General features: G+C 38.6%; 2 long non-coding RNA genes across 3 annotated transcripts; one reads left to right on the top strand and one right to left on the bottom strand.

Moving 5' to 3' along the window:
• Positions 1–1,027: 1,027 nt before the first annotated feature.
• On the bottom strand, positions 1,028–18,859 carry LOC118223434. 2 transcript variants are annotated; one of them, XR_004764441.1, is made up of 3 exons: positions 18,433–18,859; positions 18,241–18,336; positions 1,028–1,592 (listed from the first exon to the last, which is right to left on the bottom strand). It is a non-coding gene; the product is annotated as an uncharacterized LOC118223434 (long non-coding RNA). The 2 variants fall into 2 exon arrangements; XR_004764440.1 differs by having other exon boundaries at positions 18,587–18,848.
• LOC118223433 lies at positions 12,751–13,594 on the top strand. The gene is made up of 3 exons (XR_004764439.1): positions 12,751–12,975; positions 13,133–13,200; positions 13,376–13,594. It is a non-coding gene; the product is annotated as an uncharacterized LOC118223433 (long non-coding RNA).
• Positions 18,860–19,142: the final 283 nt, after the last annotated feature.

The raw sequence follows: 19,142 nt of genomic DNA, 5'->3' as shown, positions 1-19,142 counted from the left end.
TTCGAGTTTTGCTGAATATGGTATTTGTATTTGGCACCATCCCTAGTAGTACACATACCAAAATATGTAATAATTTACTTGTATGTTTTTCTGTACACTGGAGTATGTAATCTTTTGTTGCATGGGAATGGGATGACATATTACTATAATGATCATATTACTATTATGTTAATCTAGCACTTATCAGCACACAGTGTGCTAACAGTTGTCTCTCACAACCAATGCGAACATATAGCAATATCAGGGTTTCCCCCAGAAAAGTTGTTAGGCCCGGTGGCAAGTATCATTTGACAGGGCCCAGCGGCCCAGCGCGGCCAAGTGTCTTTTTGATGGGGGCCCGGTGCAGGCCAGCGACAGACTGATGGCAGCATTAAGGTAGGGCCCTATAGTTTCTGTGATAACAGAATAACGGACAGAATCGCGGAATTGAGAATTTACAAAAGCTATAACACAGATTCCATAGGGCCCTACATTAAGTCAATGCTAAAAGCTGACTGGAGATTTGTAAATATGACTAGGTAATGTAAATGGTAAATGGACTGCATTTATATAGCGCTTTTATCCAAAGCGCTTTACAATTGATGCCTCTCACTCACCAGAGCAGTTCGGGGTTAGGCGTCTTGCTCAGGGACACTTCGACACGCCCAGGGCGGGGATCGAACCGGCAACCCTCCGACTGCTAGACAACCGTTCTTACGTCCTGAGCTATGTCGCCCCTAATGTGAATGATGTTATAAATAAGTCATTTGTTCAACACACATTTTAAAAAATCAACAACAATTTACAGCATAGCAGAGTCTTACAAAGAATCTGACAACAATGTACAGTCTTGGAATGCTGTGGTTTCAACAACAACAAAAGAAATTAAATTAAATTTAAATAAATAATATCAAAGTTTTTGCACTCTACAAAAAACTTGAAAAAAGTCCTGATTGGCTACTGATTCTTACAGCCTTGGAATGCTGGGCACATTTCAACAACAACAAAAAAATAAAATTAAAATAAATAATATCAAGGTTTTTGCACTCTACAAAAAACTTGTATTCAAGTCCTGATTGGCTACTGAATCTTACAACAAGCCTTGGAATGCTGGGCACATTTAAACATTTAAAAAACTGTCTAAGGTTGTCAATGGCATCTCTTTATATGCAGATGCCATTGATGATTGATTTAAATATCTCACTAAGATTTTATGTAGGTTTACTAGCTTAAGTAGACTATCCGATTTCACACTGCTTGCACTTAACATCGGGGGAAAGCGATGCTGCTTATATCTTAACTGTCAGTCAAGAGTAAGAGTGAAGAAATTTATTTGTGTATTGTTAATAAGAAAAACTATAATACCAATAATGACAATAACAAAAATGCAATAACAATAATAATGTTTATTATATCTGCTGGTTAATATTTAACAACAAATCTAAAAAGAAATAAGTTGATTAATATGGTTTAATTCTGGTTACGCCTAAACTCCCTATTCCTATTCCTTCGTCCATCTCCTCGGTCGCTTGAGTAATTCAGCCAGCGAATTGTGTAGCCCTCTACTTCTTTCTCACTGGCGGCCCTTGACACAGGGTTCTTTCTCGTTGCGTCTGTGAAAAAAAAGTAATATGAAATATTCCTACTAGGAGTGCCCACGTTTTTCGACTGGCCAGCACAAAGCGCTGTAAGGGGGAGGGTCAATGAATGAATGAATTTGATGATTAAAAAACACATAACACTGCACTGCAGTCATTACATAGCCTACATTAAAAATCACCGAGGATGAAAACACAATAAAGTCCGAAGGCTTATTTCCATTGCGGTCCTCTAGTAGGCTATAACACTTAACACACTACAAGATAAAAGCAAGACAACAATAAGACAGTAAGCGAATACAATCAACGTATAATTAGCAGGCGGCGGGCAGCTATGTGAACATGCTCATGCTTTCTTGGTCATAAAATTTAAAATTTAAATTGCTACATGGTACTTTAACGATTTCTTTTAGGCCACTTTAAACGTGCTCTGTGAAACACGCAATTTCAGATTTGTGGGAAGATTATTCCACTGTAGGCTACTGCTGCACTGTAGAGAAATGTGTTTTTGCCCATTAGGCTATTGAATCGAAAAGGTATGAAGTTTGTAAACTACCTATCTGTCAGCCAAGCGTGGATTTGGCGCATAAAATATGAACGACTAGGCTACATATACAAATCATTTGTGTTTTATATAGCCCTTTCTTTAAAAAATCACATTCATGGTAATGGACTTTTAAATTTTATAATAGCATGTCAGAACTTATGTATTGCAAAAACGTAATTTATATTTGTGGTACTTTATTTTGGCAGAAGTCTTGTCTTTTCAGACATGCAAAGAGGTTTCTGGGAGATATGCATCTTGTTGTCACGTGTCTTTTTACTATGTGATGATCTAGTGTGCAGCTTTTGGCGGTAAAATTTTAATGTCCGCTAGAGTCTATGGTACTAGCTAAGTGAAGATGAGACGAAAGAGGAGTCCTGGCCATAACAAAGCGAATTTAAATGCCTTATGCATGGATGGATTTTCAAAAAAGCAGTCTCGTCTCAACTATGGTAAACGTCTGACCACAACATTAAATAAATGGCCTTCCCCGCTGACCTGCTGTCATTCTAACCTGCCCTGGACTGTGTTGCACTGGTTATACGTAAGTTTCGTGATAAAGTTTGTAAAATCGTTATAGCGCCGTTTTGGATTTTAGAGCCGTCATGGGTATGCCTGTAGCTAGTAGATTTTGACCGTGCTTTTAAAATTTTATGAAACTGCATGGAAACACATGGAATGTAGCCCACATAAAGTAAAACTGTTTTCTGGAGAAGGTTTCGACTAGCGGTTACAATTCATTTGGATGTCTCCTCGTGACAACCGAATGGCTACAGAATTTCAAAATAACGGGTATGGTTATTTAGCTAGCCTCCTTCAAACAAAATTGGCCATGGTTTCGTTTTATTTACTCATAATTAGGGGTACTTGTAACGTTTAGTAGCTTACTATTCCGTGTAAAAGCTAGTTTGTATGTTTGTGCAACCCATTTTGGTTTGGTACTTTAGTGTAAAGCGGGGCTGCCCGACCGTGTTCCTGGAGTTCTGCCATGCTGTAGGTTTTCATTTAAACCCTAATTTGGCACCCTTGATTCTACTAATTAGCAGCTCAACAAGCTCTCTCTGTTGAATAGAGGGTATGCACATGACGTCACAGTAGGTGGATGTCACTGCGGTTACACCCACTGAGTGGCAGAAAGACTACTGAGTGATAGCGTTAGCGTTCAGCTTGAATGCCGTGAAAACACAAAAAACACATCTAAAATGAGAGCTGTTGACTGTACAAATAGATTCAACAAGAAATCGGAGCTATCTTTTTTACAGACTGCCGAAAGCTAAAGAAAAGAGAAGCAAATGGATTGCTGCAATTCGCAGAAACAACTGGAATCCAGGCACTGAAACGTGGATTTGCGGTTGTCATTTTGTGTCAGGTAGCTATGTTGGATTTTTGGGTAAAATCAAGCCTAATGTTATGTAGGCTACTGTATTGACTACTCATCAATTAAATATTTAGCATCTTTCATTTATATGTAACTGTAAAGTTTTTGTCAGCATTTATTAAAAAACACCCATGATGATGAGCCTTGTGTTCTACAAAGGGGGGATGGTGTTGGGAAGACACCCAAATGGCCTGCTGCCGGTGACACCCCTTTGATCTGTGGCTATTGTATATCCTTACAAACAGTGATTGAATTGTATATTCTTACAAACGGTGATTGATTGTAGCCATTTGCCTCTAACAATAGGAAGCAGTTACAGAATATGCGTGTGTGAATGTGTGTTCAGATGAGGTTAAGACACAGGAAGGAACTTAATTGTTGAAACCTATCATTGGTTAGATAGTAGGCTATTAGCTAGCCAAGCATATAAATTATTAAGGTATGATTTTACCCAAAAATCCAACATTCCTGACACAAAATAACAACCGCAAATCCACGTTTAGGTGCCTGGATTCGAGCTGTTTCTGCAAATGCCAGCGATTAATTTGCTTCTCTTTTTTTAGCTTTCGGCAGTCTGTAAAAAGATAGCTCCGATTTCTTGTTGAATGTCCATGGACCACTGGTTCTTTGGTAAGTTGTAAGCAGAGGTGGGTAGTAACGCGTTATATTTACTCCGTTACATTTACTTAAGTAACTTTTTGAATAAATTGTACTTGTAAGAGTAGTTTTAATGCAACATACTTTTCACTTTTACTCGAGTATATTTGCGAAGAAAAAATGTTACTTTTACTCCGTTATATTCGGCTACATTCCACTCGTTACTTTTATTTTTTATCCATTTTTTATTCAATGCACGTTCTGTTTGTTTCATTCTCTCAGAGAGACTTCAGCCAAAGAGGCTGACTGGTCTTTGCTTTGGCTCTGTCACAGCCCCAAATGACTCCGTTTCACCAATCAAACGTAGCCAGTCACAGCACACAGAAGGATGAGTGGGCGACAACAATGGCTGAAACAACGGCGGGTGATTCGTAGGAGGCAGAACACCCCTGGCCTCACGTTCAAACTATGTTTTACTTACAGACTACCAAAAACAGTAGTTACATTATGCGCTGCCTTCTTTGTCTGCCTAGAAATGTGGACATTTCAGCCTACAAGAACTCAACTTCGAACTTGAGAAAATATGTGGCGGTAAGTTGTAGGTTAGTTTTGGCTGTGGATAGCTAACTATTTGACTGAGTGGTCATTTATTGTCTTGGACAATCCGTTTGTGAAATATACGCGCATTTGCCTCGGTACCTTCCAAAATAGCTGTGCCTAATACCACAGGCGTTGTTTACAGCGGTGTCGCCCTTTTTAGTACAGTCTGGCTTGATTGACAATTCATTTATTCAGTAGGTGAGAGTATAAGCTTTCTAACGATGTATAACATGTCTAATTTTGCTTTTGGAATAGCGTTTTTTAGGTCACCGTAACCAAAATTTTTTTATCATCGCATTCACTTATGCATTCACTCTGTGGCGGCAGTAAAAGACGCAGCATGAAACGTGGTCAAATATTATTCGTAATTTCTTGGGAAATACTATTATTATTGAGGACTTCTGGGCATAGCTAAGCCGCATGTTTGCTGATAGACCTAGCTGACATTGTTTTCTGGAGCAAATCAGAAGCGGATTGAACTGTATTGTTGATTTACTGTCTCTGTCTCTATCTACTGAACACAGATAAGATTTCATCATTGCTATGTAAGTAGGCTATTATTGCTCAAAATACTTCGGTTATATACGTTATTTTTGAAATTGAGTGTGTTTAAATAGGTTACTGGTATTAATGTGGATATTTCACACTGTAAGGTAAGCGTTAGTTAGTAGTGTAATAGTTTTTGTGAAGCATGCAACAGTCATGACGTGAGCGCTGGAACATTGCATAGCATACATAAGTTTGTTTACGCTAAACCGGAAGTTCTGTACATATTCCGCGCAAGGCATCATGGGACTTTGGAATATTGTGGATAAGTGCATCATAAGGTACAATAATGGTGTGACAAAGCATTATGTTCTCCACATATAAAGTTTCTGTTTGAATTTGAGCAGGCTCCTCTTTGTTGTGATGATGAGTCTATTTTAATGGATAAATCCCCTGTAGCCTCATTGATATTTTTTGTCAACGGAGGGTTCACCCCAACAAACTGATGAGGTATACAGACTTAATAGAGTACAACAGAAAGCGAAAATCCTCCTCTTCTGACGAACCTCCTGTGTATTGTTTTATTTAAAGGGATATGATTTAGGCCATATTTGAATTTGCACGTGGCTATTTTATATTTTGTTTATTTCTATTGGACAAGCATTTACAATTTTATATTTTGGACATTTGGATTTTTACGTTCATCTTGCTCTGCTTATTTCAACATTAAATCAGTATGAAGTAACTCAGTACTTGAGTGGTATTTTCACAAGATACTTTCTTACTCTTACTCAAGTAATTATTTGGATGACTACTTTTACTTCTACTTGAGTCATTATTATTTTAAAGTAACAATACTTTTACTTGAGTACAGTTTTTGGCTACTCTACCCACCTCTGGTTGTAAGGATCACCCGTCAAGTCCAACTGCCTTTAATTTAAGCAGATAATCGTTTGTTTTACTCCCGGTTTTGCAGTTTCCTATACTAAAGGCATCCATGTGGCAGCATGTTTAGCCACTCAGTCCCAACTGAGGGGGCGTATACCAGTGGAAAAGTGATGTCATACCCTCTATTTAGAGACCCGCACCCCTACGACTTAGTATAAGGGCCACATTGAGGGGGACAAAAATCGGAGATTTGAGAATAAGGTTGTAATATTACGAGAATAAAGTCGTAATTGAGAAAAAAAGTCATAATAGTACGAGAATAAAGTCATAATTTAATGAGAATAATATAAAGTCATAATATTTCAAGAAAAAAAGTCGTAATATTACGAGAATAAAGTCGTAATTTCACGAGAAAAAATCATAATAGTACGTGAATAAAATCGTTAAATTTTGAGGAAAAAAACATTATTTTTAGGAAAATATATTACCAGCAACCAACAAAACGGGCGAGAGGACAGTCTAATGGCAGCCTGAGCCTGAAATTTCCTCCAAGTCCGTGTGGTTCTTTTTTCGGAATAGAAAAGTTTCTTACACAATTTTTTCAAAGTCCTCTTATGATAATGTGGTGCTGATGTGCTAAAAGATTAAGTAGGCTCTCGTTATTTGTGAAACCTATAGCCTACTAAAGAATAACTTCACAAGATGCTCCACGTTCCTCATTTTAATGCAGGCGACAGGCTGCTCTTCTGATATTCCCCGCGTAGCCTAAAATTACGACTTTATTCTCGTATTATTATGACTTTTTTTTCTCGTAAAATTAAGACTTTATTCTTGTAATATTACAATGTTATTCTCGTAATATTACCACGTTTTTCTCGAAATCTGATTTTTTTCCCCCTCAATGTGGCCCTAATGCCCGATCACACATTACCGTTATTTCTCATTATTTCGCAGACATACCCAGCACTTGACTCGTCATGGTTAAGTATTTCACTAAATCGCTCCCACACGGAACTTTTCTGCCCTTCCTTTTTTTCTAAATTCTCCTTTTTTAATTTTCTCTCGGATCTTTTTTGCCTCCATTTCTGCTCAAGACAAATGGACGCCGCAATTGGCGCACTGAGAGTCTAGTCTGCTAATTCGTGCCTGACGAAAAATTGAGCTTAATATATGTTCACATTTTAGAGAATGTCATTAATATTTTCCTCCTTAATGATTTCACCCACTCACAACCATCCGCTTTTAATCATAATGTTAATTTTTATGACTCGGCCGCCCGATCAGCGGATTAACCGCGGTGCCCGCAGATGTAACTGTGATCCGCGCATCACTAATACACACATTCCTTTTTTTTCCCCCACCCACATTCATCGAAGAAGAATATCACGGTCAGAGCCAATCAGAGGCAGAGTAGGGGCGGGTCTTCGCAGAATGCGGGTAGGAAAAAAATAACGCCACACATATACACACACAGAGACAGACCTGCTAAATGTCAGGCGCACCGGTGCGACCAATGAAAATGTTTAGTCGCACTTGACAGACTTTTGGTCGCATGTGCGATCAAAATGGTCGCACTCTGGCACCTTGCTCATCAATATGGAGTGACCCCTAGCGCTGATCTCTGTTTAGATATGGATGCCTTGTTCATGTTGATTTTATTCAGATGGGCACTGGACATATGCAGAGATAATGCATACACCTTGTATCAGAAATCATTAAGTTGTGAAACTGTGCTTTTTACATGTAATGGACAGCTCATTGATTTCATACACTCACCTGAGTGACATGCATCTGATATTCTGATGTCTTCACACACAGTGCAGTGGTGGGTAGAGGCAACCTTGCTGTGTGATTTGCTTGAAGAACCTTCACTGGACAACTTCCTTTAATATGGTATCCTGTCAACCTCAGCACCCATTGTCAACTACAAAATCATCTGGCTGACACTTTATTACATCACATGATTATGATCACATGCGCCACTGTCATAATTGATTGCCTCGACCATTGAAAGTGAATCTCTCATTGTCTCACAACCAATCGGGTTTAGAATTTAAAACGTGAGTTATACTTACTCCTAATCTGAAGTCCTCAATGTGAAATGCAGGATCAGCTTTAATTTACAATCTCATAAATTGTTCACACGTGTCACAAATCAAATTATAAGTAACTTTATATGCATGATGCATATTAGGTCCTTGGTTTGAATATGAGCTGACACTTGTTACGTGCTCATAATACAAGTTGTAACTACGGAGCTCCCGAAGTCTTGAAAATAAATTTTTTTAAATATTGTGTGCACAAGACATTATCCTGTTTGCACAAGATAGATACGAGATCCGTCTTCTGTGCATAAGATCTGTATCTTGTGGGAACACCTTATATTTGAATATCAGTATTTCATAAGGAAATAGCTATAAACACTTGTGAAATGGCAATGGACGTTCAAATTGACTGTCATCTTGCCTGTATGCTTTGATCATTTTGAACGCGTTTATGTTGCCTACTAACTGGCAGCACCATTAGATTTTTTTTTTTTTAGTTATTCTGTTAGCTAGCTACAATCCAGTCATATAAAATTGTGCAAAGTAATTCAAAGATTGACAATGATGAAGTGAAAACTGACTGCAAATGAAGTGTTCGTGATGTTACAAGAGAGTCACAGATAGCTAGAATTGGCCAAAATCCAGAGTCTCTTGCCATCTGGGCATTGAGGTAATTAAGCCAAACATTGTAGACAGTGCAACTACACGTGAAGTGACTAAAAGCCGGACATTGAAAGCATTTCATTTTTAACTGTAAAATAAAACTAGTAGCACTGCAAATTGATTTCTCAGACCAACATACTTCTGTCTTTATTCCTTTACAATGACAAGTCAAGCAGGTTGCGTGCAGTTCACTGTTTATGTCCTTTAGAAAAGCGAAGAAAAACTAATTGACAGATTGTATTAACTATGAATGTTTATAATCTGTCAGGAATATTATTGATATATGCTTCAACACTAAGTTAAATGTTAATGTTGAGTGATAGCACACTTTTTTAAAGTTTGTTTACTATTACTGTAGATGTTGATAATATTGTTATCATGATATGTTGTTCCAAGATCATCATTTTATGAAAATGTGATATCATGACAGCCCTAGTTGGAACAGTACGGTCTGTGATAAATGTATCTAGCTCACATGGTTATGCAGTCAGTCCCTTTTGTATAGTTGATACAAGCAATGTTGAATAGGACAAAATGCATCATATATAACCTGAAAAAAGAAATATAATCTGGATATCAGCATGTTGGAACACAGATACATACAAATCCACACAACCACCAACAAGTACAAAAGTGATGAAACCATTGCAATGCACACAGTTTATTATGCATACAACACCTTAGGACTCAGTCAGATCTTATGTTTCACATACCCCAAGCCTGTTACTCCCCCCCCCCCCCCCATCACATATCTTGGCAAACCTACCAATTTCGTAAATTTACCTGCATGACTTCGAATGAGTGCTACCTCTTCTTCAACAACTGGGCTTGAAAACTGGCAAATTACATTGCATTTCTGACATTATAGTATTGGCACACTACTACTTTCAGCAGTCCTCAGTATAAGTGTTTCTCATTGCATGTTTTAGATCTCTTCCTGCTGGAACATATCTGATCCAGAAAATCAAAAGCTTTCTAATTATCAATTAGCAATCACTTCCACCTGGGATGCTCAAAGGAAAGAGCATTTCTGGAATCTAGAATCCTCTGATGGATGAACCCTTTATACCTGTCTGCAGACTGTTTCCAGACTGTTACTTGGGATTATTCAGCCAGTTATCACTCAAGTTGTTACCTTTGAAAATAATAAGTTGGCTCAGCACTAAACCATCTCTCCGCCAGTCCATCACTACCGCATAAACAAAAAAGACTTGTGTGTAGAAAACAGCTTAAGTCGGTAACATCAAAGTCTAAAAACGCACAACCTGACTGGAATATTTGAATTGTCACCCCTCATTTTATAATGTCAACATTTTCAAAAATGTTTACCATGTGTTTTGAGCTCTTCACAAATAAGAAGGTCAATAGATAGTGCAAACTTGTGGGGAACACTCCAGCCCCACGCAATAGTGAGGTATAACGTACTGGGAGTACTTTAAAGTTTCTTGAAGTTGCCTATGGTGTAAAAACTTCAAAAGCTGTAAACATTACTGAGAAGACTATATATTGTAACAATATATTGGTACATTACTAACAGTGCACTTTAATTTTCTAATATTAGGAAATTCAAGTAATGAGAATATCTGTGTGTGGGAACACCTACTGATGTGCAAATGCAGTCAACACGTACATAGGTGAAGTGAGATGGTGAACATATAAATAAGTTACAGCACAGCAATTCTAGTTTAATAGACAAAGCCGCATGACTGTGGTAGGTCCATGTGGTCTATCTACAAATAATATAAAATTTAGAGCCCGACGGTTATATCGGCCATTATTTGACTTTTTTGACGACATCAGGATTTGCAGTTATGCAGCCGATGTGTCCCGATTTTTAAATAAGTATAATAGACAAAAAAAACATTGATTATTTATCTGTACTTGTCTGTTCGAACGTTGTAATTGCTATTTACTAGAATTATCCAGTAGAGGGAGCTCTAATACAAGTGTGAACTGCAGCAGTTGATGCGCTAAGATCGACTAAAACAAGTGCTAAAATATTTAATTGAATTGAATCACTCATTAAAAGATATTACTCCAGTCCTAAAGACGGAGTGTTTTTACAAGTCAATTCTCTGATCCTGTAATTGTCCAAGGCTGCGTTTCCGAGTTTCGATGTACCTTAACGTTTTACGTTTTAAGGTTTCTAAGGTATACCTTTAAAAGGGAAATCGCTTTTTTACGAGTGTTTCCCAGACTATACCTTAACAGTTCCCTTAAGGGACACTTCCAAAGGTACATCGTAAGTTGGAGCTGGCCTTCACTGTGGTGCTGAAAAGTTTATCAATCGATGCCAAGCGAATCGATTGTCTCACTTGTAAAGGCTTATGAATGACGTTTTAATATAACAAGTGTTGTCATAATCATTTTACATCAATCTAATATTGCAGAAGAGGAAGCTATACCTACTAAAGATCATCTGCTAATCTCTTTAAGAGCCAAGACGAGACCTTGTGATAGTTTCAATAAATACGTACATATAGGCTACAAAAGATAAAATAAAGAGCATCAATCGGGAATTATAAGCCATAGTCTCAGACTTCTTGGAAGCCCAGTAAAAAGGATATTGGCTACATATGGGTGAATTATTTTGTTCTTATTGAAACAAAGTTCTAATGTTAATTTGTTTTTGTCACACAATATATATTGGCAACTGTAGCAGCATATCCACTGATTCCCGTGGACGTTGCAGTGCAAAAATGATCGTAGATGAAAGGCAAAAGTGAGTCTGTGGAAATTGATCATGATTAATTCTATACCGGGTATGCCTTATGAGTAGGCCTACCTGTTAAAGTGATATGTTCATCCGCCTTGGTTTGCTGTTGGATAGTCTTAAGTTTAACCAAGAATATCATTATTGGGTTGTTTACCGAAAATCGGAAAACAACATGATAAAAAAGAAATGGTCGGTAAGGTTGATATTTACCCAGTGCTACTTTGTTTTATATAGGAGGTGTGAGCTAAAGAAAGGGGATGTAGATCATTTGGCTATGTTTGTTCATTATGAGCCACCGTACCTGTATGTGTGTTTATGGCTAGGCCAATCAACGTGCTCTAGTTCCCTCTAGTTCGGTCATGCAAGTAGGCTCACTCCACGTTGGCTTTGCTCACACTGGTTTTATATTTTTAATAAAACTGCGGTTTGTTCCAAGTCAGTGTGATCATTGACTCACACACAAACGAACTAATTTCTACAGGGTATGCAGTCAGAAAAGCCATATCCTCAGTTAGCTCCACTACATATAAAAAAAAAAAAAAAACTTATTTATTTTTTCCACTAACTGGATTAGTATTATGGATAGGCCCTGTACTTAATTACCATCATGATGGGAATAGACAGGTGAAACTACAACATTCTCATGACGTGCTATGCACAGAAACGTTGACTGGATAATTAATTTTCGTAAAGTTAATATTAAATTGTATGTCATTTTCGCATGCAGATGTTCTACTAGATGCGCACTGTAGTAGCCTACAACTGTCGATTTGAAAAGCAAAATGTTGGCATAATAAGGCTAAAACTGACAGGATGAGCGGAGCGCGTCGCAAAGGGACAGCTTACGAGTGCCTCAGACCACCCTTTTAAAGGTATACCTTTAAAAGGTATGTTGTAAACAACCTCATTGGCAACGACCAAAACTAGTAATATTTCAGTAACCTTAGCGTTAGTTCCATCAAGCAGCTACTGTCATCGGAGCCTCTTTCACTAGCCCACTTTAAGCAAGAGCTTACCGACTAATAGGCTCCCGAAGCAGCCTACACAGCCAAGTTGTCCCCGATTGTGAATAATTCTTCTGGGACTATTATTATATATAAAACGGGGTAACATCGTGCAGGGTTTATGTCACGAAGCGTCATGTTTGTTCAGTTGTGTCTGCTTAGGCGTATATACTTGTGTAGTAAGGCGGAACTAATATTCATCCCGTTGTGTCAGGTAGGCAGCTTAAGGTGAGCTACATCTGTGCACCTATGATATCCGCCTTCCATGATGGAGGCATATTCTCTCTTTTGTTTGACCGAGATGCTGTGTTTGCTGCGCTGGTGAATCTCGTGTATGGCGGGCATATTGCAGCCTACGCTTTTAAACTAATATTTCAATTGCAATCGCTCATATTTCTTTGATGGTTATATGAACTGAACAAGCATTCCGTTCATAGACAGACAAACCTTAATTGGTTATGTTGATGGATGGGCAGGGTATGCGTAAGCTGACGCTACACATGTATTTTAATTTTATGTTTATTTGTTTTGTGATAATTCAAATGTTTGATTCCTTTGGCTTGCGATGTTTCATGTACGCTAATGATGCGATACAATGTTAGAACGTAACTAATACCTCACTGTTCAACTGTAGTGCCTGAATGCTGTTGGTCGCGGGTCGGACGGCTGTTGTGTTAGGGTTGTCGTCGCCTTCTATTGGGGGTGAGTGGCAACCTTAAATGTGAACATACATTGGCAGTACATGTATTGTATTTTTGTATTTTATAATATTTGAATTATGCTTATACTGGTGATATTTATTCTGAGCACACATTGTAGACCTGTGATTTTAACTATTGTTAATTGTGGTAATGTTGTTTCTTTTGTGTGCCTACAGACTGTGTGTATGCCGCTGCTTTAGTCTTACTGTGTCGATGCAGATGGGTCAAACTTTAATTTATATTTTGTAAACCGATAGCACTGGTGCACTTTTACTCTCCTTGAGATACGGCATTACGGCAATTTAAACCACTTTCTAATTTGTGTGAGGCTTGCGCCGATTTATCTTAAAGAGACAGTACAAAGCGCATTGCTCAGATACTAGGCACCATTGTCATGTTTTTTTGTATCCAATTTGCCTCTTAAATACTCTTAAACAATTTTGTCAGTAATAAACTTTGCTACTTTTTTGTGGCTGTTTGCCTATTAAGAGGTCCAGGACCTGCATACTGTATATTACAAGTAATTGAGTGTTACACTTGCCAAGCATTTCGTGATACAATGCATGGCTTTTTACTGCAACAGTTTTTATTCCAAAATGAGCAACAACCAATTAGTTGGTTTTCACCCCTGTAACTGGCACATTTTATAATATAGGGATGTTCATTCTTTATCTGAAAAGGGCTGGCGTGGGAGCAGGTTTAAAATAATATTAAAAAAAACTAGGATACCTGAATCGATTTATCGATGATCCTATGTCTTGAAGAATCCCTTGAATCAGGTGTCACAGTGCTGGAATAAAGCAAAGACCTCCAGCTAAACGAGCCCTTTTTGGAGACTGGACACCCCTGGCATAATACAACTCTGCTTAAACAGACAGTCGGTTGCCATGTCTAAACCGCTGCGTGAACGAATGTGGCATAGAACTCTGTTGTAATACAGTTACAACACCACCACACAGGAGGTCGTTTCCCAGATCAGTTCCAGATAAAAACCAGATGAGATTTTTAATGAGTCAAAAGGTGACACTCCACCGGATCTGGACTCGAGTCTGTTTACAACTGCGACTGTGCGCCGAGTGTGCCGACTCAAAAACGGCCTCGGGCCAGATCCGTTGGCTATCTGGGTACTCTGTAGCCACATCTGTCCAAAATGTAAACAAGTCAGGCAGTTTTCACGGTCGGGAAAAATTTTATGACAACGTTGTCATGCACATCAATGTCATCAAGATAACATTATTAATAAACAAGTGAAGTTGTTATTTCGATGGCGATTAATGTTACAATATATCGAACGTTACATTCATGCTACTATTTTAACGTTACCTACACACTGCTTAATTAATATAAAAATAATGTAGGCTACTTACCGACGAGATGAAGTGATAACGCAGTTTGTAACAAGGTTAGTTAGCCTACTAAATAAGACATGGTGGCTTGCTAGGTAACGTTAGCTTGTGATAGTTGGAAGAGTCAAGTGTTGAACGTCACTACGCACAATAAGGGTAAAGAACACTGATCTCAGACCAAGCGGCCAAAACCAGACTTCGTTTTTGAAGCTCATTTCCTGGTCTTGTTGTTCCTGGTTTCTCACTAGCGCCAATGCGGTTGGCTCCAGTTTTCATATCCGGTTTCCATGTAAGTCTGCGGTACAAATGCGGTCAAAATACAAAGTCAATTTTTTTTCTCACAAGAACAAATAGTCACAATATGTGTATTTTATCCTCTTATGAATGATTTTGTGATTTATTTCATGATTTATTTCGTCATTTGGGCACTGTTATAATATTTGTTGTGGACCAATGAGGTACAGTTTGCGTCACTTCCTGATTGCTGCAGAGGACTAAGCTACAGTAGGGACTACAGTCTATGGTCACTGGGATGGGAGGTGGCGCCTCTTGGCCTTGACATTGCGGTTCTGACCACGGTCCACCTGTGCGAAGTCAGAAAATGCAGGCATCCCATTTCGTAGTGATTTCATTATGGCGTGTGCTATTTACAGCTGCACTAGACGACCATAAAATAACCCTCCTCTGAAGTTTTTTCGGTAGCCGAGTCATTTTTACTATTTCCTTTGGCCTACTTAACCAAATAATTAGTTGGCAGAAAGTGTAATCAGCTTGCTATATTTGGTAGTCCAGTAGCCTATGCTAAAACAGTTCGCAACTTCGGCTACCAAGCCATTTGACTAGCTAACTAACCCTAACCGGCAAACATTCAATCTGTCAAACGTGTTTGATGGCTTGTCAGTCGTGTACATTCCGTAAATGTCTACCTGGGCCATGCTTCATGGATGTGACAAAGCTACTATAATCCCAATTTTGGGATAAACGCTGCAAAATTTTCAGTTTCACAAAGCGAATTAAGAGTCTCAATGTTTTTTTGCTGAATAACATACAACATATGATGAAATCACACACACAGAATTTAACTAAATTAACCATCTTTGTAAGACTGCATTTAGAAAGGAACATGTTTTTAGCCTTTAATGAGACCGACAAGGGCATTTAAGACAGTGGTTCTCAGAATCGGTCCTGGGGGCTCCTTGCGTATATTGGCTTTTCTCCATTGGTTTTAATGATTTACAAGAAAAGAACATTAATAGCCTAATAAAAATTAGAAATTCAACGTACATTATTTTTGTCTTCATGCACCAGGTTGAAAACTTGCTGTACAAAGTGCGTTGTCATATTTACACGCCTGCAGATCAGTTATTAAAATACTTGGTAGATTTGTTAATCACCGCTGACAGTGTTAATTTTTATTCGGTAGAAAGTGACTTGCAAACGATCGGTTAGCTAGCGTCACCCAGCAAGTGAACACCACAAACGGCGATGGAGTAGCTAGTAGCAGTTACTGGCTCATTAACTGACTGTGGCGAAAACCTACAAAACTTAGCCAAGTCAAATCACTAGTAGCCTACACATCTCTGATTGATTGACCATCAGTGTAGTCAGTGTTCTTCCCCTGTGGTTCATATTGCTAATGCGTGAGCTAACCATGGATAGCCTACCTAGCTCACTGGCAAGCTGATATGCTAGCTAAGCATATTCGTTTTGCTGAGAAACATAAATTGAAGATAACTGAACATAATTGTATTATTAATGTCATACATTTAACGTTCTTACATGACACAGTACAGTCACGGATGGAAATTAAACTCTGTAAACATTTGATAATATGTTTTAAAACAACGGCAGACAGTCAGCTAGCCTCAAGTTCTGCTGTTCTGCAATCGTTCGTTCAGGTTGATGGGCTTTTCCGCACCAGACTGTCAATCACATTGTAAAAATCACAGAACCGCGTAACTCTATGGTTTTGGCTCCAAATCGACAACATGGCCGCGCCCGCCATTGAGCTTCAAAACGTGTTTTAGAGACCCACGAAAAGTCAATGGGTGACGTCACAGTAGCTTTGTCTATATTTTTTACAGTCTCTGTTTGGGACACTGTTGTCATCACCCTGCGCCGCTACTATCTTTTGAATATCTGTCGCACAATAACGGAAATTGCGTTCGTTATTGATGTGGCGAAAAAGTGACGTTGTTTTTGGCCCCTGATAAAATATTTTTTGAACGTTTTGAATCTGTACATGTATATGTGAAATTCTCGGTTAAATATTGGTTCATATTGGCATCGACCAAATGTATAGCAATATACTGTTCAAAAATCTTTTATCAAGGACGGAAAATTACGTTTTGCTTGAGTTGCAATGCTGGTACCGAGATCAGCTAGCTTCTTAGCTAGCAAGCAGCTCTCTGGAGAAAAACCGTTAATGTTACACTTGGCACGCTAACGAAAATTGGTGACTTTTTTGTATCGAATATGCAAATATAATTCATGATTTGACAAAACTATGGACAACTTGCATTTATATTAGCAGCTACTGCTCGCTTGTTCCAACCGCCATCTTTGTTGAAATAAACCGTAAAGCTCTACCGCAGTGTATTGTGGGATGGTGGGCTTCTGGATAGTGTACATAGCGTGTACCCTACATTTTGCAGTACATTGTGGGGCAGAAGTAGTTCACTGTATATAGTGTGCTACAATTCTGTTTCTCAGATGGGACACTACAAAATGGCTGATGCCAAAACTAGTGCACTATATAGGGAATAGGGAATGATTTGGGACGCAGCATTCGTCTCAGACCTGCTTTCCTACAGTGCATTCATGTTTTAACCAACAGATGTCGCTGGTGAGCTTTTAAACCGAGCCGCCCCACTGTAACTGTAGTTTAAAAAACATCTTAAAAATACATAATTTAAAAATTAAAAAAAAAAAAATTCCCTGATGCTTAGGCCCGGCGGCCTTGCAGTACACTGGCGGAAACCCTGAATATCAAAAATGTGACAACATAAATAACTGAAAAGTTACAAGCAACATTACGTACATGTTCATACATATCCTAGCTAGACTTCATGATTCATGTTTTTCTGACCCACTCCCCAAAGAATTTGCTTTAGCCATGCTGATGAGTTGGCAAAAGTAGTAAAATTAGTAAAATCTTCCGAAAACCAATGGAAAAAAACAATTATGCCGCAAGGAGTGCTTGTATATTACAGCATCATGTTGAATCACAAAGCTATGCTGAAGAAACCACTCACTCAGACACGTGGAGCACTCACTCTTTGTAATAAAATTCAAATGAAACATTCCATATACATGGCATGGTAAGGTGAATTAAGCCCAGCTTTTTAAATCACAGTAATAGTAATAATATACAGGAGAGCTCATGGATTCCTAAAAGGGCAGTGTGGAGCCGCTTCCTGTCTGCAGCACATGACATGACATGATCGACGAACATTGAGTGAGCAGGCTACTCTGCAATGACAGCGTGAGAATTTTCACCCTATTTTTCTTCACGCTCCTAAAAAGCTTTAAAAAAATCTAAATCAAAGTAAAATAATTGTGCTTGAAATTGGAAAATATAGCTGCAAAAAATGCGGAGGATATTGAGGAACTGGAGGCATTTATCGACAGCTACTCCTACATAGCCATGGTAAGCCAAGTAAGCCCGATGCAAAATGAGGCCGAGACGCACTTACCTCCAGTGAAATAGAAGGATCAAACACCGACGAATTTACAGAAGCAGACCGTATCATGTCAGTCCTCTGATGTAGGAGCATGCGGGACAATCTTGTCTTCATGGGCATAAAGGAGGAGGAAAGGGAAACATTTGAATCATCGGAGCGCATATTAAAGGAATTTCTGAAGAAAGATTTTAAAGTAGCAGTCACCTCCGCCGAAGAAATGGCATTTGAATGAGTGCATCGGATGGGACTCAAAGAGCAGGATGCCAACAGACCTCGCCTGATTGTGGCAAAATTTTCTAACTTTAAGGTTAAGATTGCAATCCTAGACAGAGGACGCGAACTAAAAGACAAGCCTTACTCGGTGAATGAGCACTATCCACCGGAGATTGTGGAAAGATGGAACAAACTTCTCCCAATAATGAAATCGCCTCCCGTCCACACGAAAACGGCGTTTTAGGTCACTGAAAACAAAGCTTTTTGAAAACGCCTTCCAAGGTGGAGATTTTTCAAAACTCTGGTTCCTCTGTCTTCGTGTGCACAAGAAAAACGGAGCTTTATGAAAACGCTGACATCATGACATCAACTCGCGCATCAGTTACCATGGCAATTGGTGTATTGCGCATGCGGCAATCGTTTTAGCGTTTTGTGGACGGAGATATTTTTTAAAACTACGTTTTCAGAAAAATCCGTATACGTGTGGACAGGGCCTAAATGTGGATAAATTATACATCAATGGTTCCGAGATCCAAACGTAACAGACTGGCTATAAGTATAAGTTTTTTTTATTTTTTCATCATGCAATGTTTGACACTTATTTCTGAAAATAAACTGAGCCAAAATAAAATAAATTGAATAGGCCCACGGCATGATTTTGCGAGTGCGGTGGGAACCTATATTGATTAATTTAGCCCACA

Source organism: Anguilla anguilla, chromosome 3 (genome assembly GCF_013347855.1).
Source record: "Anguilla anguilla isolate fAngAng1 chromosome 3, fAngAng1.pri, whole genome shotgun sequence".
Lineage (NCBI taxonomy): Eukaryota > Metazoa > Chordata > Actinopteri > Anguilliformes > Anguillidae > Anguilla > Anguilla anguilla.
This window is presented reverse-complemented; position numbering and strand designations above follow the sequence as displayed.